This window comes from Schistocerca nitens, chromosome 6, assembly GCF_023898315.1.
Source record: "Schistocerca nitens isolate TAMUIC-IGC-003100 chromosome 6, iqSchNite1.1, whole genome shotgun sequence".
Taxonomy (NCBI): Eukaryota; Metazoa; Arthropoda; class Insecta; order Orthoptera; family Acrididae; genus Schistocerca; species Schistocerca nitens.
In genome coordinates, this window is record NC_064619.1 from 248623961 (window position 1) to 248648043 (window position 24083).

General features: G+C 45.3%; 1 long non-coding RNA gene and 1 pseudogene across 1 annotated transcript in view; both read left to right on the forward strand.

Annotated features, from left to right (window-relative positions):
• LOC126262925 (uncharacterized) overlaps positions 1-24083 on the forward strand; it is a 435349-nt gene that overhangs the window by 388165 nt on the left and 23101 nt on the right. The gene's annotated exons all lie outside the window — the stretch shown is intronic.
• Positions 12449-12566, forward strand: LOC126263894 (5S ribosomal RNA; annotated as a pseudogene).

Here is a 24083-nt window from a genome sequence, read left to right on the forward strand (position 1 = left end):
CCTCACTCCAGGCTTAATGATCTGAGGTGTGATAAGCTACCACTTTCATTCGCCTTCCGTGTTTCTGAAGCGGACGCTAACCAGCGCTCGGTATGCGCAGAATATTGTTAGACTAATTCTTTTGCCATTCTTGCAATAGTAAGGCGATGTGTTGTTCCAACATGATAATGTTCGCCCACACACTGCCTGTAACACTCAGTGTGCTCTGCAACAGGTAAAATGGAAAATGAGCGTATGGGGTCATTGGCCGGAAGGCCCTTTACGGGGCAGGTCCAGCCGCCTTGGTGCAGGTCTTTTTACATTCGACGCCACATTGGGCGACCTGCGCGCTAGATGGGGATGAAATGATGATGAAGACAACATAATACCCAGTCCCTGAGCGGAGAAAATCCCCGACCCAGCCGGGAATCGAACGCAGGCCCGTAGAACGGCAATCCGTCACGCTGACCACTCAGCTATCGGGGCGGATTCTGCAACAGGTGTAGCAACTTCCCTGATCAACACGATCTTCAGACTCGTCTCAAATCGAGCACATGTGGAATGTGATGGGACAAGAAGAGGTTCATGAGACTCGTCAGCCAACAACTCCTACAGAACTACGCGAACAGGTCGAGCAGGCACAGAATAACGTATCCAAGGACAGTTTTCGCCGTCTGTACAATCGCCTGAATGGGAGAGTCGGCGCCTACATTGCCGCCCATGGAGACTACACCACGTACTAATAAGGGTGTTTCAGCGTAGGTCTATTCTTGGTACCTTAGAACCTCTTGTGCTGTTGTTGTAGTTGTGGTCTTCAGTCCTGAGACTGGTTTGATGCAGCTCACCATGCTACTCTATCCTGTGCAAGCTTCTTTATCTCCCAGTACTTACTGCAACCTACATCCTTCTGAATCTGCTTAGTGTATTCATCTCTTGGTCTCCCTCTACGATTTCTGCCCTCCATGCTGCTCCCCAATGCTAAATTTGTGACCCCTCGATGCCTCAGAACCAACTGGTTCCTTCTTCTTGTCAAGTTGTGCCACAAACTTCTCTTCTCCCCAATCCTATTCTGTACCTCCTCATTAGTTATGTGATCTACCCATCTAATCAGCATTCTTCTGTAGCACCACATCTCAAAAGTTTCTATTCTCTTCTTGTGCAAACTATTTATCGTCCATGTTTCAGTTCCATACATGGATACACTCCATACAAATACTTTCAGAAACGACTTCCTGACACTTAAATCTCTACTCGATGTTAACAAATTTCTCTTCTTCAGAAATGCCTTCCATGTCATTGCGTCTACATTTTATATCCTCTCTACTTCGACCATCATCAGTTATTTTGCTCCCCAAATAGCAAAACTCCTTTACTACTTTAAGTGTCTCATTTCCTAATCCAATTTCCTCAGCATCACCCGACTTAATTCGACTACATTCCATTATCCTCGTTTTGCTTTTGTTGATGTTCATCTTATACCCTCCTTTCAAGAGACTGTCCATTCCGTTCAACTGCTCTTGCAAGTCCTTTGCTGTCTATGACAGAATTACAATAACATCGGCGAACCTCAAAGTTTTTATTTTTTCTCCATAGATTTTAATGCCTACTCCGAAATTTTCTTTTGTTTCCTTTACTGCTTGCTGAATATACAGATTGAATAGCATCGGGGAGAGGCTACAACCCTGTCTCACTCCCTTCCCAACCACTGCTTCCCTTTCATGTCCCTCGACTCTTATAACTGCCATCTGGTTTCTGTACAAATTGTAAATAGCCTTCGCTCCCTGTATTTTACCCCTGCCACCTTCAAAATTTTAAAGAGTGTGTTCCAGTCAACATAGTCATAAGCTTTCTGTAAGTGTACAAATGCTAGAAACGTAGGTTTGCCTTTTCTTAATATTTCTTCTAAAATAAATCGTAGGGTCAGTATTGCCTCACGTGTTCCAACATTTCCACGGAATCCAAACTGATCTTCGCCGAGGTCGGCTTCTACCAGTTTTTCCATTCGTCTGTAAAGAATTCGCGTTATTATTTTGCAACTGTGACTTATTAAATTGATAGTTCGGTAAATTTCACATCTATCAACTCCTGATTTCTTTGGGATTGGAATTATTAAATTCTTCTTGAAGTCTGTGGGAATTTCGCCTGTCTCATACATCTGGCTCACCAGATGGTAGAGTTTTGTCAGGACTGGCTCTCCCAAGGCTGTCAGTAGGTCTAATGGAATGTTGTCTACTCCCGGGGCCTTGTTTCTTCTTAGGTCTTTCAGTGCTCTGTCAAACTATTCACGCAGTATCATATGTCCAGTTTCATCTTCATCTACATCCTCTTCCATTTCCATAACATTGTCCTCAAGAACATCGCCCCTGTATAGACCCTCTATATACTCCTTCCACCTTTCTGCTTTCCCTTCTTTGCTTAGAACTGGGTTTCCATCTGAGCTCTTGATATTCATGCAAGTGGTTCTCTTTTCTCCTAAGGTCTCTTTAATTTTCCTGTAGGCAGTATCTATCTTACCCCTCATGAGATAAGCCTCTACATCCTTACATTTGTCCTCTAGCCATCCCTGCTTAGCCATTTTGCACTTCCTGTCGATCTCATTTTTGAGACGTTTGTATTCCTTTTTGCCTGCTTCATTTTCTGCATTTTTTAATTTTCTCCTTTTATTAATTAAATTCAGTATCTCTTCTGTTACCAAAGGATTTCTACTAGTCCTCGTCTTTTTACCTACTTGATCCTCTGCTGCCTTCACTACTTCATCCCTCAAAGCTACCCATTCTTCTTCTACTGTGTTTCTTTCCCCCATTCCTGTCAATTGTTCCCTTATGCTCTCCCTGAAACTCTGTACAACCTCTGGTTTAGTCAGTTTATCCAGGTCCCATGTCCTTAAATTCCCACCTTTTTGCAGTTTTTCAGTTTTAATCTACAGTTCATAACCAATAGATTGTGGTCAGAGTCCACATCTGCCCCTGGAAATGTCTTACAATTTAAAACCTGGTTCCTAAATCTGTGTCTTACCATTATATATTCTATCTGAAACCTTCTAGTATCTCCAGGGTACTTCCATGTATACAACCTTCTTACATGATTCTTGAACCAAGTGTTAGCTATGCTCTGTGCAAAATTCTACCAGGCGGCTTCCTCTTTCATTTCTTAGCCCTAATCCATATTCTCCTACTACATTTCCTTCTCTTCCTTTTCCTACTGTTGAATTCCAGTCACGCATGACTATTAAATTTTCGTGTCCCTTCACTACCTCAATAATTTCTTTTATCTCATTATACATTTCATCAATTTCTTCATCATCTGCAGAGCTAGTTGGCGTATAAACTTTTACTACTGTAGTAGGCGTGGGCTTCGTGTCTATCTTGGCTACAATAATGCGTTCACTATGCTGTTTGTAGTAGCTTACCCGCACTCCTATTTTCCTATTCATTATTAAACCTACTCTTGCATTACCCCTATTTGATTTTGTATTTATAACCCTGTATTCACCTGATCAAAAGTCTTGTTCCTCCTGACACTGAACTTCACTAATTCCCACTATATTTATCTTTAACCTATCCATTTCCCTTTTTAAATTTTCTAACCTACCTGCCCGATTAAGGGATCTTACATTCCACGCTCCGATCCGTAAAAGGCCAAGTTTCTTTCAGCTGATAACGACGTCCTCTTGAGTATTCCCCGCCCGGACATCCGAATGGGGGACTATTTTACCTCCGGAATATTTTACGCAAGAGGATGGCATCATCATTTAATCATACAGTACAGCTGCATGCCCTCGGGAAAAATTACGGCTGTAGTTTCCCCTTGATTTCAGCCGTTCGCAGTACCACAACAGCAAGGCCGTTTTGGTTAGTGTTTCAAGGCCAGATCATTCAATCATCCAGACTGTTGCCCCTGCAACTACTGAAAAGGCTGCTGCCCCTCTTCAGGAACCACACGTCTGTCTGGCCTCTCAGCAGATACCCCTCCGTTGTGGTTGCACCTACGGTACGGCTATCTGTATCGTTGAGGCACGCAAGCCTCTCCACCAACGGCAAGGTCCATGGTTCATGGGGGTGCCTCTTGTGCTATTGATCTGTAAATGTAATCATTTCACGTGCTCCATGCCGGCCGAAGTGGCCGTGCGGTTAAAGGCGCTGCAGTCTGGAACCGCAAGACCGCTACGGTCGCAGGTTCGAATCCTGCCTCAGGCATGGATGTTTGTGATGTCCTTAGGTTAGTTAGGTTTAACTAGTTCTAAGTTCTAGGGGACTAATAACCTCAGCAGTTGAGTCCCATAGTGCTCAGAGCCATTTGAACCATTTTGAACGTGCTCCATATGAGCTGTTGCAACAATAAATCTTGAGTGAATTGGAAACCTTCAAAAAGGTGTACTATTTTTTTCCGGCAGTGTATTTTCCTTACAGTCGACACATATCATGTTTTGTGTGTGTCATGGCCCTTCTAGCTAGAAGAACAGCTTTAACAGCTTTCCCTACTTTCTTCAGGACAAACCCTGATGGTCTCTCACTTCCAGAAAAGGTAGAAAAGAAGATTTGAAACCTACGTTTCATAGTAGGGGCAATCACTTCTGGACAAGAATAGAAAAGTAAGAAATAGCCATCCAAAAATGGAAGAAACTAATAAAACAAGTTTGAACATTGGTCTATTTTGTTTCGCTGCTGACACAATCTTTATTTTTTTTTACTGTCTTGCACTCTCTTCTGTCGTAGCCATCTTAGTGAATGGATGGAATAAAAGGTGGTGCCTTTTGATGTTAGTTTAAATAAGATGAATTACACTAATATGAATATTTACTTTTTTCATTTGTACTATTTAATTCACGCCTTATCATCTAATAATTTTTAACGTTTTTCAGCAAATATTCGTCGTTGGTTGTCTTAATACGATGATGGAATGGATCGGCCGCCTTTGTTGCGGTCTCAAATGCTCACAGGACGTTCCAGAAAACGAACCCATCTTCATTCAGGTGCGTGATAACGCAGTCCAAGGCCGATTTATGAGCGTTTTTTTCTGACAATCCTGACCACAAGACTGATTAATCATGTTTCCACAGTCAAGCATCATCGTGTTAAAGATAGGCGTACAACATAGGCTTCGCCGATTTTCGTCGTTCATTTCATCATTATTATCGCTCCTTCTTTTGCCTTTTATATTCGCTATAGCCAGTACTAACAACTTGCTAAACTGAAAGAGAGATTATAGTTTGTGTGTGTGTTTGTGTAAATTTACTCACACACACACACACACACACACACACGGTGTCCCACGACCCACCCTTCCTACATCACCACCCCAACCCCCAATTCCAGTATCTCAGGATCCCTCAGTCAGTTCCCATGGTCCCTCAGTCAACTCTATAGCATGTGCCCAAGAGCAGTGCAAACATGTGTAGTTTCCTACAGCCCTGGTTATGTGCAGAGGAGTATGTTCTGGAAAATACGTATACCATACGCTTTTAGCACATATAGAACAACAAATGGCAGAATGAACGGGTCACGACAATGAATATAAGAAAGAAACACAAACATATAGTTGTAAATAGAAACAGCTAGACCAAATCAAACTGACAAAGAATCACTACAACCCTCACATCAAAATATGTATAATTAAATAATTTTACACTACTGGCCATTAAAATTGCTACACCAAGAAGAAATGCAGATGATAAACGGGTATTCATTGGACAAATATATTATACTAGAACTGACATGTGATTACATTTTCACGTAATGTGGGTGCATAGATCCTGAGAAATCAGTACCCAGAACAACCAACTCTGGCCGTAATAACGGCCTTGATACGCCTGGGCATTGAGTCAAACAGAGCTTGGATGGCGTATACAGGTACAGCTGCCCATGCAGCTTCAACACGATACTACAGTTCATCAAGAGTAGTGACTGGCGTATTGTGACGAGCCAGTTGCTCGGCCACCATTGACCAGACGTTTTCAATTGGTGAGAGATCTGGAGAATGTGCTTGTGAGGGCAGCAGTCGAACATTTTCTGTATCCAGAAAAGACCCGTACAGTACCTGCAACACGCGGTCGTGCATTATCCTGCTGAAATGTAGGGTTTCGCAGGGATCGAATGAAGGGTAGAGCCACGGGTCGTAACACATCTGAAATGTAACGTCCACTGTTGAGAGTGCCGTCGATGTGAACAAGAGGTGACCGAGACGTGTAACCAATGGCGCCCCATACCATCACGCTGGGTGATACGCCAGTATGGCGATGACGAATACACGCTTCCAATGTGCGTTCACTGCGATGTCGCCAAACACGGATGCGACCGTCATGATGCTGTAAACAGAACCTGGATTCTTCCGAAAAAATAACGTTTTGCCATTCGTGCACCCAGGTTCGTCGTTGAGTACACCATCGCAAGCGCTCCTGTCTGTGATGCAGCGTCAAGGGTAACCGCAGCCATGGTCTCCGAGCTGATAGTCCATGCTGCTGCAGATGTCGTCGAACTGTTTTGTGCAGATGGTTTTTGTCTTGCAAACGTCCCCATCTGTTGACTCAGGGATCGAGACGTGGCTGCACGATCCGTTACAGCCATGCGGATAAGATGCCTGTCATCTCGACTGCTAGTAATACGAGGCCGTTGGGATCCAGCACGGCGTTCCGTATTACCCTCCTGAACCCACCGATTCCATATTCTGCTAACAGTCATTGGATCTCGACCAACGCGAGCACCAATGTCGCTATACGATAAACCGCTATCGCGGTAGGCTACAATCCGACCTTTATCAAAGTCGGAAACGTGATGGTGCGCATTTTTCCTCCTTACACGAGGCGTCACAACAACATTTCACCAGGCAACGCCGGTCAACTGCTGTTTGTGTATGAGAAATCGGTTGGAAACTTTCCTCATGTCAGCACGTTGTAGGTATCGCCATCGGCGCCAGCCTTGTGTGAATGCTCTGAAAAGCTAATCATTTGCATATCACAGCATGCCCTTTCTGTCGGTTAAATTTCGTGTCTGTAGCACGTCATCTTCGTGGTGTAGCAATTATAATGACCAGTAGTGTATATGTATTATAGATGACTGAAGATGCCTGACATGGATAGGCGAACGTGTCTGTCATTTAAGAATATATTTCTATTGCAAGAGATGGAAGTTTTCTTATCATCAAGATAAGATAAAACATAATTGAATTTATTATTAGTAACTGAGGAAAATGGCTGCAAATATTTAGCAATAGACATACTCCTTTTTGTATCCGACAGTGATTCGGATTCCCCGCCCGGCCTGAGTATCGATGTGGAGAATGTCAGAGATACCCGGGCTCCATACCACGGCCACAGCTCCCCAGCCGCAGCCGCAGGCATTTCACGTGGCCCGTCCACCGACGCGAGGGGGCGAGTTAATACCGTGGCCCCGCTCTTGTGCCTCAGTCTCGCTATTTCACTGCAGCCTTCGATACGCGCCATTCGTTACTAGAGTGACTGAGCTCGCCTGTTTTTACATTGTCGATCGGGATTCCTTCCTAGACTGTTTGTGTACGCTTATCACGACTTGTGCTAGTTTTAGCCTTTTCTTCTGGCTAGCCGTTCACTTCGTGAACTCCACTGCCATCAACACAGGTACCGTTTGTCTGTTTCACCGGTCTCTGCATCACCGGCCAATGCGAGTGATTGTAAACTGTGTTCTACCTTTGCAATGTAGGACATAACTTCCCTGACTACTCCTCACAATCAAGTCAGTAACAAACAAAAAACAAAAAAATGGTTAAAATGGCTCGGAGCACTATGGGACTTAACATCTGTGGTCATCAGTCCCCTAGAACTTAGAACTACTTAAACCTAACTAACATAAGGACATCACACACATCCATGCCCGAGGCAGGATTCGAACCTGCGACCGTAGCGGTCACGCGGTTCCAGACTGAAGTGCCTAGAACCGCACGGCCACACCGGCCGGCCAAACAAAAAACAATGAGAAAGGTATGTTAGAATCAGAACGGATCGTACTAGACATTGTATTCAATATACGAGGAGTGTTTTTAAGTAAGGTCCGTTTGAACATAAGTACACGACGAAACGTTATTTCAAAAAAGTAAATTCGTCTTTAGAAAGCACATACTTCACTCTGTTTTTCGACATAGTTGCCAAGTTTGTTCAAATACGTATCATACCTCTCAACCAATTTCTAAAATACCCTCTTCATAAAAACTTGCCGCATGCTCCGATAACCAAGAGTTCACTACCGTTTTCACGTCGTCGTCATCATTGTATCGGTTGCCACTGAGGTGCTGTTTGAGATGGAGGAATAAGTGGTAATCGCTGGGCGCAAGATCAGGATTGTAGTGTGGGTGGTCTAAAACTTCCCAGCCAAAACTGTCCAATAAATCGCGGGTCTGACCTGCAGTGTGAAGTCTTACATTGTCATGGAGAAGTACAATTGCCTTTGTCAGCATGCCGCGTCTTTTGTTTTGGATCGCTCTGTGTAGCTTTCTCAGGGTTTGGCAGTATGCTTTTGCATTGATAGTGGTTCCTCGTTGCATGAAGCGACCAACAAAACACCATAGCTATCCCAAAACACCGACGCCATGATTTTGCGCTGTGACAGTCTGTTTGGCCTTCACCTTTATAGGCGAGTGTGTGTGTGTCTCCATGCCATGCTCTGTTGCTTCGATTCGGGCGTGACTCAAGAACCCGTCACCTTCTTCGTGATAATGAGTCAAGAACTTCATAGCACACTCAAATCTTTGGTTTTTGCGGTCCTCTGTTAGGAGTTTCAGGATCAATGGAAGCACAGTTTCCTAAACTTTACGTGTTCAGGAACAATGTTGTAAAGCACTGATCTCGACACCTCAGGAAATTCCTTTGAGAGACATGTTATTGTGAAGCGCCTGTTCTCACGAATCCTCGCTTCAACTGAAGCCACCAAATCGTCTGTAATCAAAGAAGGGCTTCCGGAGCGGTTCTCATCATGGACCTTGTCACAACCGTCTTTGAATTCTCGTACTCACTTACGCACTTTGCTTCCACTCATAACAGTATCACCGTACACTTTGCAAATATGTCGATGAATTTCTGCAGCAGACAGGTTCCTTGCTGACAAAAACCGTATCACTGAGGGAACCTCACACGCGGCGGGCGAGGTGATGGTATTAAACATTTTGAAAGCACAGAACAGAACCGTACAGGTTAGCTACAGAGCTGAAACTGAGCACAGTTGTTCCCGAGACATGCCGGTAAACGACGCACGCCCTCGCTGCGGTATGCGCGCGAACTACTAGTGTCTACAACAAAACGGACCTTAGCCTACTTAAAAAACATGCCTCGTACTTTAAATTCATAGAAAACATCCCTAGGGTATGTAAAGTTCATTTATAGTACATTAGTGTACTCATGAACCCGCAGCTACATTGGAGTTGCATTTCTCATTCGGTCGGTTCATAGCAAATTAATATTTGATGTCTCGTGTCATATAAGAATAATTTGAATCAAGGATTTCGTGCTCCAATACGTGACTGAGAACTCCAAACTCGTCAGAAACCCATTCTGCAGACTTCTTCCGCTCTGCTGCCGTACGAGAAATTGGCAGTCGCCAAACCGCTCCTAAACTCGAGCGATGAGGTATCCCCATGCCACCTGAGGTCTCCAGGCCGGCAGAAATGAGTAGGGGCAAGATTCGACACATAGGAACATACATAAGTATCTGTATCCTGTGCACTGAGCTGACAAAAGCCGTGGAATAACTCCGACTATCGTGTCGGACCTCCTTTTTGCCCGTCGCTATGCAAGGACTCGACAAGTTTTTGGAAGTTCACTGCAGAAATATGGAACCATGTGCTTCTATAGCCCTCCATAATTGATAAATTTCTGAGAATGTACGTTTGGATCACAACACTGTATAGTAGTGAAATATGGAGTCCGCGCGGAGTGGCCGCGCGGTTTGAGGCACCATGTCACGGATTGCGCGGCCACTCCCGCCGGAGGTTCGAGTCCTCAAATGGCTCAAATGGCTCTGAGCACTATGGGACTTAACTTCTGGGGTCATCAGTCCCCTATAACTTAGAACTACTTAAACCTAACTAACTTAAGGACATCACACACATCCATGCCCGAGGCAGGATTCGAACCTGCGACCGTAGCGGTCGCGCAGTTGCAGACTGGAGCGCCTAGAACCGCTCGGCCACACCGGACGGCTGTTCGAGTCCTTCCTCGGGCATGGGTGTGTGTGTTGTTCTTAGCGTAAGTTAGATTAAGTAGTAGTGTGTAAGTCTAGGGGCCGAGGACATTAGCAGTTTGGTCCCTTAAGAATTCACACAAATTTGGACATTTTTGAAATATGGACTGTGGGAACACTAGAACAGAATAGGATCGAAGCATTTGAAATGTGTTGCTACAGACGAATGTTGAAATTTGGGTGGACTGGTCAGGTAAGGAGTGAAGAGGTTCTGCGCAAAATCGAAGAGGAAAGGAATATGTGGAAAACACAGGCAAGAAGAAGGGACAGGATGATAGGACATATTTTAAGACATCAGAGGAATAGCTTCCATGGTACTAGAGGGAGCTGTAGAGGGTAAAAATTCTAGAGGAAGACAGAGACTGGAATGCATCCAGGAGGACGTAGGTTGCAAGCGCTAGTCTGAGATGGAGAGGTTGGCACAGGAGAGGAATTCGTGGCGGTCCGCATCAAACCAGACAGAAGACTGAGGACAAAAAAAATTGCAGGATTTTGTGCACCAACTGACCTCTCGATCATGCCCCATAAATTCTCGATAAGATTCATGTCGGACGATGTGGGTGGCCAAATTCTTCAGAATGTTCTTCAAACCAATCACGAACAACCGAGGCCCAGTGACATGACATCGTTGTTTGGGAAAATGAAGACCGTGAATGGCCGCAAATAATCTCCAAGTAGACCATTTCCAGTCAATGATAGGTTCAGTTGGACCAGAGGACCCAGTCCAACTCATGTAAACACAGCCCACTCCATTGTGGCGCCACCACCAGCTTGCACAGAGTCTTGTTGACAACTTGGGTCCATAACTTCGTGAGATCTGCGCCACACTCGAACCCTACCATCAGCTCTTACCAACTGAAATAGGGGCTTACCACACCAGGGCTGGCTCTGAGCACTATGGGACTTAACATCTATGGTCATCAGTCCCCTAGAACTTAGAAATATTTAAACCTAACTAACCTAAGGATATCACACAACACCCAGTCATCACGAGGCAGAGAAAATCCCTGACCCCGCCGGGAATCGAACCCGGGAACCCGGGCACGGGAAGCGAGAACGCTACCGCACGACCACGAGCTGCGGACTTACCAGACCAGGCTGCAGTCGTGTAGGGTCCAATCGATATGGTCATGAGCCCATAAGAGGTGCTGCAGGCGATTTCGTGGTGTTAACAAAAGCACTGCCGTCGATCGCTTGTTGGTGTAGCCCATTAATGCATGATTTCGCCGCACTGTACTAACGGATACATTCGTCATACGTCCCACATTGATTTCTGCGGTTATTTTACGCAGTGTCCCTTGTCTGTTAGCACTGAAAACGCTACGTGAACGCCACTGCTATCGCTTCGTAAGTGAAGGCTGTCGGCCACTGCTTTGCTCGTGGTGAGAATCTGGTATTCTCGGCAAACTCTTGACACTGTGGTTCTCGGAATATTGAATTCCGTAACGATTTCCGAAGTTGAATGTTCCATGTTTCTAGTTACAGCTACCATTCCGTGTTCAAAGTTCGTTTAATTCCCGTCGTACGGCCATAATCACCTCATAAACACTTGAATCACCTAAGTACAAATGACAGCTCCACAAATGCACTGCCCTCTTATAGCTTGTGTACGCGATACAACCGCTGTCTGTATATGTGCATATAGCTATCCCATGACTTTTGTTAACTCAGTGTGCATCATACCAGAACTACAGCTAGAAATAAGTCGGCATAAGCTAGAAACCTCATCGGACAAAATATTACTCACCCCTTAAGCGAGCACACTGGTCGCTCTGGAGAGCCACAAAAGCCGTCCGGAGTGGCCGTGCGGTTCTAGGCGCTACAGTCTGGAACCGAGAGACCGCTACGGTCGCAGGTTCGAATCCTGTCTCGGGCATGGATGTGTGTGATGTCCTTAGGTTAGTTAGGTTTAATTAGTTCTAAGTTCTAGGCTACTGATGACCTCAGAAGTTAAGTCGCATAGTGCTCAGAGCCATTTGAACCATCTGAGAGCCACAAAAGCTGTGGGACTAGTAGTAGGCTGTCATGGAACGTTCTAGGAGTGACGTAAGTCAAGGCTGTGAAGTCGTGTGTGTATCAATCGCCTGTATGGAGTCAGCGATTTAATACGCCAATTAGAGAAAATTTGGCATGATATCTCACAGGAGGACATCCATCAACTCATCAATCAGTGCCAAGTACCAAGCCGAATTACTGCTTGCATAAGGATCAGAGGTGCAGCTATGTGTTACTGGCTTCTTCAATTTGTGCAGTTCTTTCTCTTTAATGGCAACAGCCTTGCCGCAGTGGACACACCGGTTCCCGTCAGATCACCGAAGTTAATCGCTTTCGGGCGTGGCAAGCACTTGGATGGGTTACCATACGGACTGCCATGTGCTGTTGCCCTTTTTCGGGGTGTACTCAGCCTCGTGATACCATTTGAGGAGCTACTCGACCGAATAGTAGCGGCTCCGGTCACAGAAAACCATCATAACGACCGGGAGAGTGGTGTACTGACCACATACCCCTACTATCCCCATCTTCAACTGAGGATGACACGGCGGTCGGATGGTCCCGATGGGCCACTTTGGGGCCTGAAGACGGAGTGCTGCTTTTCTCTTTAATAAATCATGCATTTTTTTCTGAAACTGTAATCATTTGTTTGTCTCTATATGTACGTCAAATATATTGATTTCCATCCCATTTGGATAATGCCTTCGTGGTGCTTCGCTTTTTTTTTCTTGGAGTGCAATTAGACTAGGAAGTGGTACACTAAAAGTAGTAGATGATTTTTGCTGGTTAGGCAGCAAAATAACTGAGTATGGCTGCAGTAGATTGGATATACTATGCAGATGGGGTGTAGCACGAACGGCATTTCTGAAAAAGAGAATTTTTTTAATATCTAGTATAAATTGAAGTGTTAAGAAGCTTTTCGTGAAGCTCCTGGAGTGTAGTCTTATACAGAAGTGACATATGGACGACAAGCATCTCAGAAAAGAAGAAATAGAAATTTCTGAAATTTGGTGCAACGGAAGAGTGCTGAAGATTTGATAGGTAGATCGAGTAACTAATAAGGAGGCACCGAATCGACTGGGGAAAAAGGAGTATATGGCACAACTTGACTAAAGGAAGGAATCCTGTGGCACCAGGGAAATGTCATTTCATAACGGATGGAACTTTGGCGGTAAAACTGTAGAGGGAGACCGACGAATGAATACAGTTAGCAAGTTCAGAAAGAAGAGAACTGCGTAAGACAGAGCAGCGTGTAGAGCTGTATTAAACGAGATTCGGACTGAATACCATAACAACAAATGTAGACGTACAGGGCGACTCAAAAGTCCGTTAACATTTGAAAACGCAATACTTCACGGATTAAAGTAGGCAGAGAGGTAAAAATTGATACACACACTTCAAATGACATGGGGTTTTATTAAAACCAAGGAAAAATGCACAAAATGAACAACAGATGGCGCTTCATACGATACAAAAGGAACAATTAACAGAATAGCTGATTTTTAGTAAAGACGATGCTCTCTGTAACAAATGCTCAGCATGTCGGCCGTCATTCAATCGAGGGACAATATTGTGAACAATATCGTACAGAATATCAGAGCTGTCGTGGAAAGCTGTGTCTTTTAGCATTCCTAGTAAGGTCGGACGATCGAAGTAGACTTGCGACTTCAGGTAACCATACAGATTGTTGTCTGGGGACTTGGAAGGCAAGCCTGACGGACGTCGCGGCTCAGCACGCGATCCTCACCAAACGATGTGCGCAAGAGATCTCTCATTTAGCAGTACGGGGTAGAGCGCTGTTCTGCTCGAAAGACGTACCTCCCAGCAGTTGTTTATCAGCGAGTCTGGATATGGTCTGACTCTCTCTCTAACTACAGCTAATTATACGCACGATTCTCAAGTGACGTCGCTGACGTGTCGCTGTCTAGCGCCATCTGTTGGCCAGTTTTTGGAATGGTTCTTGGTTTTCATAAGACCCTATGCCTTTTCAGCATGCGTGTCAATTTGTACCCATTTACCTACATTATACATGAAGTAACTTCAGATGTGGCCCGGGGGGGGGGGGGGGGTGTTGTGACCCTTGCTATTCGAGTCGTATATTAGTGATCTAGCAGACAATATTAATAGTATCCTCAGACGTTTTGCATGTGATGCAATTATCTATAATGAAGAACTGTCTGAAAGAAGCTGTGTGACTATTCAGTCAGATCTTGATAAGATTTCAAAGTGGTGTAAAAATTGGCAACTACACTCATGCTCATAAATTAAGGATAATTGCAGTATGTGCTGCCACACAACGTGGCACTACACGAAACTGGTGCTAATACCATAGACCCATAGGGGTTTGAAGACGTGCAGCGATACGTCGACCGAGAGCATCCCAGACGTGCTCGATGGAGTTTAGGTCTGGAGAACAGGCAGGCCACTCCATTCGCCTGATATCTTCAGTTTCAAGGTTGTCCTCCACGATGGCAGCTCCGTGGGGCCATGCGCTATCATCCATCAGGAGGAAGTTGGGACCCACTGCACCCATGAAAAGACAGACAAACTGGTGCAAAATGACGTCCCGATGCACCCGACCTGTTACAGTTTCTCTGTCAAAGACATGCAAGGGTATACGTGCACCAATCATAATCCCACACCACACCATCAAACCACGACCTCCATACAGGTCCCTTTCAAGGTTATTAAGGGGTTAGTATCTGGTTCCTGGTTCACGCCAGATGAAAGCCCGACGAGAATCAGTGTTCAGACCATACCTGGACTCGCCCGTGAACATAACCTGGGACCACTGTTCCAAAGGCCATATACTGTGTTCTTGAGACCAGGCTTACGGGCTCTCCTGTGACCAGGAGTTATTGGGATGCACCTTTCAGGTTTCCGGGCGAATAAACCATATCTGTCCAGTCGTCTGTAGACTGTGTGTCTCGAGACAACTGTTCCAGTGGCTGCAGTAAGGTTCCGAGCAAGGCTATCTACAGTACTCCGTGGCCGTCTGCGGGCACTGATGATGAGATATCGGTCTTCTTGTGGTGTTGTACACTGTGGACGTCTCGTACTGTAGAGCCGGGACACGTTTCCTGTCTGCTGGAATCGTTGCCATAATCTTGAGATCACACTTTGTGGCACACGGAGGGCCCATGCTACGACCTGCTGTGTTTGACCAGCCTCCAGTCGCCCTAGTATTCTGCCCCTCATAACGTCATCAGTGTGTGTTCTTTGAGCCATTTTCAACACCCAGTCACGATTAAAACGTCTGAAAACGTCTGCACACTTACTCGCTGCACCGTACTCTGACAAGCACCAACACCTCTGCGTATGTGGAGTGCTGCCAGCGCCACCGTACGACGACCGCAAGTCAAATGCACTGCATGGTCATACCCCGAGGTGATTTAAACCCGCAAACAGACCACCAGAGCGTTGTTTCACCATGTATCAGCATTATACACTCCTGGAAATGGAAAAAAGAACACATTGACACCGGTGTGTCAGACCCACCATACTTGCTCCGGACACTGCGAGAGGGCTGTACAAGCAATGATCACACGCACGGCACAGCGGACACACCAGGAACCGCGGTGTTGGCCGTCGAATGGCGCTAGCTGCGCAGCATTTGTGCACCGCCGCCGTCAGTGTCAGCCAGTTTGCCGTGGCATACGGAGCTCCATCGCAGTCTTTAACACTGGTAGCATGCCGCGACAGCGTGGACGTGAACCGTATGTGCAGTTGACGGACTTTGAGCGAGGGCGTATAGTGGGCATGCGGGAGGCCGGGTGGACGTACCGCCGAATTGCTCAACACGTGGGGCGTGAGGTCTCCACAGTACATCGATGTTGTCGCCAGTGGTCGGCGGAAGGTGCACGTGCCCGTCGACCTGGGACCGGACCGGAGCGACGCACGGATGCACGCCAAGACCGTAGGATCCTACGCAGTGCCGTAGGGGACCGCACCGCCACTTCCCAGCAAATTAGGGACACTGTTGCTCCTGGGGTATCGGCGAGGACCATTCGCAACCGTCTCCATGAAGCTGGGCTACGGTCCCGCACACCGTTAGGCCGTCTTCCGCTCACGCCCCAACATCGTGCAGCCCGCCTCCAGTGGTGTCGCGACAAGCGTGAATCGAGGGACGAATGGAGACGTGTCGTCTTCAGCGATGAGAGTCGCTTCTGCCTTGGTGCCAGTGATGGTCGTATGCGTGTTTGGCGCCGTGCAGGTGAGCGCCACAATCAGGACTGCATACGACCGAGGCACACAGGGCCAACACCCGGCATCATGGTGTGGGGAGCGATCTCCTACACTGGCCGTACACCACTGGTGATCGTCGAGGGGACACTGAATAGTGCACGGTACATCCAAACCGTCATCGAACCCATCGTTCTACCATTCCTAGATCGGCAAGGGAACTTGCTGTTCCAACAGGACAATGCACGTCCGCATGTATCCCGTGCCACCCAACGTGCTCTAGAAGGTGTAAGTCAACTACCCTGGCCAGCAAGATCTCCGGATCTGTCCCCCATTGAGCATGTTTGGGACTGGATGAAGCGTCGTCTCACGCGGTCTGCACGTCCAGCACGAACGCTGGTCCAACTGAGGCGCCAGGTGGAAATGGCATGGCAAGCCGTTCCACAGGACTACATCCAGCATCTCTACGATCGTCTCCATGGGAGAATAGCAGCCTGCATTGCTGCGAAAGGTGGATATACACTGTACTAGTGCCGACATTGTGCATGCTCTGTTGCCTGTGTCTATGTGCCTGTGGTTCTGTCAGTGTGATCATGTGATGTATCTGACCCCAGGAATGTGTCAGTCAAGTTTCCCCTTCCTGGGACAATGAATTCACGGTGTTCTTATTTCAATTTCCAGGAGTGTACTTAATTTATAAGCACGAGTGTAGCTTTAAATGTCGCAAATCGTAAAATTGTACACTTCAGAAACCGAAAAAACTTAGTATCCTATGGTTATAATATCAATGAGTCACAGTTGGAACAGGCAAATTCGTACAAACACTTGGGTGTAACACTTCGTAAAGCTATGAAATGGAATGATCACAAAGGTTCAGTCTTGCGTAAAGCAGGTGGTAGATTTCGGTTTACTGGAAGAACAGTGGGGAAGTGGAATCAGTCTACAAAGGAGATTGTTTACAAACCACTCGTGTGACCAGTTCCAGAATATTGCTCTTGTGTGTGGGATCCGTACTAAACAGGACTAACAGGGGATATGGAACGTATACAGAGAAGGGCAGCACGAACGGTCGTAGGTTTGTTTCATCCGTGGGAGAGTGTCGTAGAGATACTGAAGAAACTGAACTGGAAGACTCTTGAAAATAGACTTAAACTATCCTGAGGAAGTGCATTAAGAAAGTTTCAACAACTAGGTTTCAAGAACCGCTTTCAATGATGACTCCAAGAATACACTACAGCCTCCTACGTATCGCACAGATAGGGATCCTAAGAATAAGATTAAAATAATTACTGCACGTGCAGAGGCATTCAAACAATCATTGTTCTGGCACTTCATAAGTGAATGGAATGGGAAGAAGCCCTAATAATTGGTACAATGAGACGTACTCTCTGCCATGCACTTCACGGTGGCTTGCAGAGTACAGATGCAGTTGTAGATATAGATTGATGCATTTTCAAATGTCAACGGACTTTTGGGTCACCCTGTAGAGCACAACTTGGTAGCAGCTTATTGCCGCGAACAAGCATCAGATATACGAAACTGCGCTATGCTCAGGAAAACAGGGAATGCTTACATCAGTATTTCACGTGTCGTAGGAAAAACCTTGGGAGTGGGCCGCAGCGTCTGCGCGGTAAGTAACGAGGGACGCTAGCGCAGAACTGCCTCCGAGGTTGCCCCGGCGCGGTCGCCAATTTCCGGCTGCAGCTTGTGATGTAAGTGGCTTCTCGCCTCGGTTTCACTGCGGGGACAAAGGCTGCGCTCGCGTTTTGTGTGCAGTCGCGCCCCCCCCCCCCCCCCCACTAATAATGAACGCCGCCCCCGTCGCCTACTCAGACTGCAGATTGCGCTGCGCCTCTTCCTTTCTTTCCGCTTTCTTCGGAGGCCGCCGGCATCTGAGGGCGGGTGGACGGGGGAAGAGAGGGGAATGACATAGAAGACCCTCACCCTTTCTCCCTCGTTTCAGTTCTCTATGCTGTACAATAAGCGCCATAATTAACGACAAAATGGCAGCAGTCGCTCCCATATATTTCCACGCACCTCGTCCTGTGGCACGAGGAACACAAAACGGCCGTGACACATGACGCAGTTACAAGAAAAAAGGCGCCAGTTACGTAACGCGTTATATAAAGCAAGTAAAAGTCACATAAAACAGTTCACTTTGCTGAATACTGTACTGCTTCATTAAATTACGCAAAGACTTTGACTGCTTCTCAGTTAAGCCCTGGTAGCGACCTCGCGGTCTTGCAGTAGAGGCGTCGTTTCATGAAAATAATAATTTGTTTTGCAAGGACATTGTAACCTCCCAACAGTTTACTTCCGTAACCTCGCAATAAAAATGTGACTGACCTCCCAATGAAAATTGTGGCTCACATATAACCTTTCAATAATTAACTGACTGTGAATTTAAACTGGTAAATTTTGGACGTCAGCAGTGCTGCGTCATGGCCCTGAAAGATCATTCTGAATAAACTGAAAATTCTTACCTCAATGAAGTCGCCGGATAGCGCGTATATATCTGCTCCTATAAGAAATTTTTCTGGCGCAGCCCAGTGCAATGCTGCCCGCTAGACTTGCCATGTATAAAAAGAAACACCTGATTTTTCTTTATGATAATCTGGATGACCATGGATAGGAGAAATTGGTAAAATCTTTAAATTCAGATGATTGATTGTCAAAAGTTATTTTTATAAGAAAGATTATTATAAAAAGATTTTTGAAAACATTTACATGGGACTTGCTACTACAATTAGTACAAAATCAGTTGTTACAAATTACATATGCGCGCGGCAGTTTTTACCTTATACTACATCGCTCAGGCACGACCGGCCGACTGCGAGCTACGCAGCCGACACTGCTCTCTGGTCTGCGATTCTATTATACCTTACATATCGCTGGCAGCGCGTGAGCAATCCATCGAAATTACATCTGCTCGAGTGGGCTAGCAATAAATTCCTTAGTCATGGACCTCTTGTATTCTATTGTATTGTATGTTAACCGGGGACCTAGAAACGACGGAGAGGCTCCGTCCCCGCCGCAGCCGCAGTGGTCCACAACCCCACGACGACTACCGCAGTCCACTTCAGCCCTCCGCCGCCCCACACCGAACCCAGTGAGGCGGAATAAGGGGAACCAGCCCGCATTCGCCGAGACACATGGAAAACCGCCTAAAAACCATCCACAGACTCGCCGGTTCACCGGACCTCGACACAAATCCTCCGGGCGGATTCGTGCCGGGGACCAGGCGCTCCTTCCCGCCCGGAAAGCCGTGCGTTACACCGCACGGCCAACCGGGCAGGCCATGGACCTCTTACAAAATTATACACTGAACAGCCAGAACATTATGACCATAGACCTACTGTCGACATACACCCGTCCAGGCGGTAGCAGCGTCGCCTGACGAGGAGCGAGTGGTAGTCAGACACACGTACAGTGCATGCAGTATGTCAGCATGCTGTGCGTGTGTAGAACAGGGAGGCACACGGTCTGAGTTTGTGGACAGGGCAGATTGTGATGGCGCAGAGGCTCGGTGGTGTGGTGGGGTGACAACCCGCCAATACAGCCGGCCGGGGTGACCGAGCGGTTCTAGGCGCTTCAATCTGGAACCGCGCGGCCGCTACGCTCACAGGTTCGAATCCTGCCTCGGGCATGGATGTATGTGATGTCCTTAGGTTAGTTAGGTTTAAGTAGTTCTAAGTTCTAGGGGACTGATGACCTCAGAAGTTAAGTCCCATAGTGCTCAGAGCCATTTGAACCATTTTTGAACCCGCCATTACATAAGTCGGACGTCGCAGACTGGGCAGACTAGTAAAACAGGACAGGCGGTGAACTGTGTCGGAACTATCAGACTTGAACGTTGGAGAGAGTTCAATTGTGTCTGGACACACAGTACACCGAACACTCCTAACGCTGGGCCTCCACAGCCGACAATCGATGCATGTGCCTGAGTTAACACGCGATTTGTAACCTTCCCGTATAAATAAATAAAAAAAAATAGAAAATAATGATATTTGTATAATTAAGTTCTGACGTATGATAAATCTTAACTCATGAAAAACTGATAAATTTTGACGTAAGCGGCGCTACGTCATGGCCCTGTGAAATCAATCTGAATCTGTCCGTGATAAATGAACTGAAAAATTCTTACCTCGTGATGGTGTCGCTGGATACCGCTGTCTATATATCTGCTCGTAAATGACACAGCTCAGTGCAATGCTGGCCTATCTGCTAATACTGGATAACATTTGTCTGAGATGAATTACTAGAAAAACTGACTTTACTTAGTAACACATCTGCACAGCTGGTTGTCTGATTACTAAAGAGCACATGACTATGATATGACGACAATTCTGGAATATTTTAATTTAGATAAATGGCTGGATCGGGACTGGCAGTGACTTAAGGGTTAATTCAACTTTTATAGTTGACTGGTAAAAACAATTATATTCTGATAATTTTTCACGTTATTGATAAAGAACTACAATGCATTACGCGGGAAAATTGAAAATACGTATTAAAAATCTGGGTCAACTGGTGCTGACGAATCACAAATGAAAAGATTGAAACGAATTCATATTAACATCTCATACAAGTGACTTAACTACGCGCGCCAATAAAAATAATAAAATTTACCTTACAATAGATGGTTGACTTAATAGCAGTGTTGAGTTTTCATTATATTAACAATTATTCGTTTGTTCATCATCATCTCATTCCATGATATCGTTTAGCTCTGCGGCTGATCACAATTATTATTCAGTTCCATACAATAGAATTTTACAATTTGTTGTGCACTGTGACTTTAACAACTACTAACTGCAAACTGCGCTGTACCAGCGACAGACTACAACTACACTGTAGTAGCGAGCGACTGCAACTGCTGCTGAGACTGCTCAAATCTAAAACTGGTTCTTGATGAAGCAGTAACAATAATCAATGACGTTAAACCATTCTGTCTTCAGTGCTGATCTTTTTCAGTACTGTATGAACATCATGGAAGCAAACATAAAACACTAATATTCCACATCGATATTAGATGGTTATCTTGGGGTGAGACCTTAACAAGATTATTCAAATTAATAGCAAAATTACAAGTTCTTATGATTGATACTTCTTTTAAATTAAAACACCGTTTGAGTGATCTGACTTGGTTGTTCAGATTAGGTTTTTTGGCAGATATACTTCGAAAAATTAATTAATTAAATCTATCTTTACAAGGCAAACAGAAAACAGATTTCAGTACTAATAAGAAAATAACCACCTTAAAAAATTAGATTTTTGGATTGCTTATGATGGTAATAGGAAGCTTTTTAACACTGAATGTGTTCGTTGGTGAGCCAGCAACATTACCAAATGAAATATTTGAAGAACTGTTCCAATGTCTCCATGATATGTGTGCATCTTTTGAGACGTATTTTCCTGAAGAGTAGAATACAAAACCGAAAATGAACGCCTGGGTTCAGAATCCTTTTGTGCTTATTCACAGAAGGCTGAAAATAAGCGAAACGAAATCTATGAATCCTTTTTAGAAATGACATCAGAATCAAGTATGGAATCATTGTTCAAAATAATATTACTTGATTTTTGGTGCACCTTAGCTACAACTTGCCACACAGGTTCTGACTCTTCTTCTCCTGTCCCCACTAACCTGCTTCTGTCAGACTGGATTCTCAGCATTTGCAGCTAAAAAGACGTAACAGACTGGATGCTGAATCCGACATGCGTCTTCAACTCTCTTCTATCAAGCTTGCATCATACAGTAGATAAAAAATAAAAATCATCTTCATTTCTCCTATTAACTGGAAACAATTTTATCAATGTACTGTGGGAACAATATAGTGTTATTTTATGTATTATATTACTGTGTGTTCTATTGTATTTGTTACAGAAGTCAGTAGTGTATACTGTACCTATTGCTGTATCATTTTCATTACATGATTGTAATTAAAGAATGAACATAAGACCAGGTTTAGCTTATTTTTGGAGTCCGTAAAATATTTAATACTTCAAAAGAGTTGCGACACCACAATAGTTTGAGAACCCATGCTCTAAATCATCTGTAACTGAGTTACAGCCACTGTGTTCGCCGAGATCCGTCACGGGTAAAAGCACATGCTGTGTAGACAAAAGTTAAAATTTGATACAAAATTCGTTTCTGGAGGTTCTTAGAAATGTAACTTGCCTGCCTGACGTCATTATAAGTGTCGGAATTAAACAGATAAGTAAATTAAGGTGTTCTAACTATTCTCTTTCTGAAATGCCTGCTCAAAGACATCGCATATTTGAGAAAGAATGTTCCTACTACACAGAAAGGTTTAGAAAAATGTTATGTGATACTCACTCAAGATCGTCGTATAGATAACTGTTTATAGTGTTACGTATTTTGGTTCAAATGCCTCTGAGCACTATGGGACTTAACATTTGAGATCATCAGTCCCCTAGAACTTAGAACTACTTAAACCTAACTAACCTAAGGACATAACACACATCCATGCCCGAGGCAGGATTCGAACCTGCGACCGTAGCAGTCGCGCGGTTCCGGACTGAAGCGCCTAGAACCGCTCGGCCACCGCGGCCGGCTACGTATTTTGTCTAAAGCTCTACGAAATTAGTTGTAAATAATCCGTCATGGCTCAGAAGGCAGCATGATGTTAATAAGAGTATTAGTTTATTACAGGAACTACCCCTTCATGAATCTTCATGAAAACTGACTTAGCGTCCTAAAGGAATGACGCATTCGGGAGGACGACGGTTCAATCCCGTCTCCGGCCATCCTGATTTAGGTTTTCCGTGATTTCCCTAAATCGTTTCAGGCAAATGCCGGGATGGTTCATTTGAAAGGGCACGGCCGATTTCCCTCCCAATCCTTCCCTAACCCGGGCTTGCGCTCCGTCTCTACTGACCTCCTTGTCGACGGGACGTTAAACACTAACCCCCCCCCCCCCTAAAGGAATGAATTATCTCGGTACTAATACCTAACATTACATACAAATGATATGTACCTGACGGATTATTTTGAAAAATTCCTACAATTCTACGGAACGTAATGAGGAGAAAAAATGAAGTAATTCTATCGTTAAGGTAAATAATGTACCGTAGTACACGCCAGTCAGTAAATAATCAGCATGTAGACATATTTAAATATAAATCGTTTTAAATACCCTCTAAACTGATTCATTTGATACAAATCGGTGATAATTCGAATATTACTTATGATGAATACTCAGTTCTGCCTGGGAATGCCACCCCGTGATGCTCGTAAATTTATTTCATTTACAGACACTCATAATACGGTATTCCCGCGCACTATTGAATATACGTGGTGTTTCTGCATGCAACTACCAGATACGGCAGTGAAAAGCAGCAGAGAAACGGTGGCTTCCCACGTCCAAAACAGAACTTAATGCAGAATAACAGGAAGTTTAAACGAGCCGCAGAATCAAATTTATGAGAGGGAATTGGCGGTGGATCCAATAAAACAAGTTGGAAGATGCGCTACGAATCGGAAGCTCGCGGATCGATAGGCGGCGGAGCGAAAACTGTGAGGAAGACTTCTGGCGAGCCAGGTGGGCGGAGAGGCGGGGAATCACCGCCCCATCCTCACTACCCGAAACCCGCGGGCTTTTGTACGCGTGGACGTACTTGCCTGCAGGCTTGTCTTACGTTCAGTGCGTAGAAGCTACAAGACCGACGTCTTGTTCTTTTTTCCCCTATTCGTTTCCATACCTCCTA